Raw genomic sequence first — 2,141 nt, 5'->3', positions numbered from 1 at the left:
CGTGACCGCGGAGGCCCTGCTGCCCGCCGGACCCGCGTCACGTGACGCGGCCGTTTTTCCCCCTTCCCTCTCCCGGGGGGGGGCGGAGTGAGGGTCACGTGACAGCGGCTCGCACCCGCCCCAGGCGGAAGCCCCGCCCACGAGCGGCGCCTCACAGGAAATGGCGGGAGGGAGAGGAGGGGGGCGGCTGCTTTTGCCTCCGTTACCGGCGGGGCCGCGTTCGCAGCCGTAACCAACGCGAAGCGTGAGGGAGAACGAGGCCCAGGCTCAGCCTGTCCCGGTAGCACCTCTGCCACGGCCCCGCAGCCGCTGGCGGGAAGCTGACAGGCGAGCGGCCGGGGGAGGTCAGCCCTCGGTCAGGGGGGCAGGATGGAGCTTGCCAGCTAAGCAGTTTTTGTTCTCGGTAGAAGGAGAAAATAGTTTCGATAAAGCGCTTTGAACAACTTGGCACGTACTTCCTCTGTGCTCTGAGAAGAGGGACTGCGGGGGTACGGCACCAGGCTGACACCGGTCCCGGGCCTCACGCGGGGGCTGTATTCAGGCAGGGTGTTAAAAAGCAAGTGGAACTTATTACCCGTTACTAAGTTAAAAGAAACAAAAGCATTATTTTTAAGTGCTTAATAGTAAAATTTTCCTAAAATTTGGCAACCCTTCGTGTGATGGGCGGAGCAAATAATAAGCTGAGAGACATATAAGGATTAAAAGTCTCACTCTTTGTGTGACCCATCCCTGAGCACAAGTGTTCTGTCATTTGTGCAAAAAAATTGCTTTAGTTAAAGTTCTGTTACACCAGCGTAGTGATAAAGGTGATAAAACTCCACTGCCTACACAGAAATACATTGCCTGAAGGTGTGGTCCGTTAGATGAAAGGCAAAAAGATTGAGTAACCTTCTGTATTAGTTTGGTTATTGATACAACTTTTCAAAACTACTCAGAGAAGTTTTATGTACAAGGTGTTGGTCAGATCAGCAAGGCTGTGGTCTCATGTGCCTGCTCACCGACACACTTACGTATGTTCTGTAGGTGTTAAGGACAGATAAAACACAGATGACAAACGTGGGCACACATGTATGTGGGGTGTAGCTCAGCTGCAAGCTCGTGTGTCCATGTCACACTTCCCTGACATGGCTATTTAAGTGCAGAAATCACATACATGCAATTACATATGCAAAGATAACATTAAACATTTGTTTCTCCTTACATCTCTTTGATAACCACTGACATTTTCCCTCAGTGTTTTTCTGCTTTTTTTCTAATAATAATATTGTTTGAAAAAGGAAAAAATGAGTAAGGAAACTGAGATGAGTTTAGCACAAGGAAATGTCACTTTGCCTCAACTGGAAGGACCTTCTTCAAAACCTGTGATGAGTATCAGTGTTCACACCTTAGAGGATGGCCCCACACGGAGATAAATTCCACATGAATTATTCTATATGGCCTTACCCCCTTCCCCCCCCAAAAAAAACCCATTTCTCACAGGAGAGCAGGATGTGGTATAAAAATAATATAGTCATCCAAGAAGCACATCCTGGTGGTCTTGGTACAGATGTGGAAGCCAGTCATTCCTGAGCTCTAGTCCAAGTTTGAAAACTAAGCGGTCGTTGCTGGCTTGCCACAGCTCTCATTGCACCTTCAGAAATGCAGAGGATTCCTGAGTTTCTATAATTCCTCTTGGAGTTAAGTAGTTTTCAGTGAATGAAAATCTTACCAAAGTTTCTGCTTTTGTGTTTCTTGTCTGCAAAGTGAAACTGGTAACAGCACTTGTGCTCTCCTTCAAAAAAATTCAATATTCTTTCATGCTAAGGGAAAATGAACATTTATTGCCTCTTAGTGAAGGAGGAAGTTAAAAACAAGGACACCAAGAACAAAACATAGAAACAATATTGGTTGCCTACTTTTTGAGAAGTTAATTAACACCTACCAGTGAAGTATAGCCAAAAAAAAAAGAGGAAATGCTGTAAGCAGTAGAAGCAAATTAAGAAAATCATAGTCGTGCAGCAGAGATGATAACCAACAGCCAAGCCTGTGCAAGGGTGGCATAAGGAGTTCTTGCCTTACAGGCCAGCAGGAAGATGCACCTAAAACCTGGGCTGCAACCACAAAGATGAAAGAATGAATGAGTGAGTGAAGAGTAAAATGTG

This window comes from Athene cunicularia, assembly GCF_003259725.1.
Source record: "Athene cunicularia isolate RWA chromosome 18 unlocalized genomic scaffold, athCun1 chr18_part1, whole genome shotgun sequence".
In the NCBI taxonomy this organism is placed as follows: domain Eukaryota; kingdom Metazoa; phylum Chordata; class Aves; order Strigiformes; family Strigidae; genus Athene; species Athene cunicularia.
The sequence above is the reverse complement of the archived record's forward strand: the minus strand, read 5'-3'. Positions refer to the sequence as shown.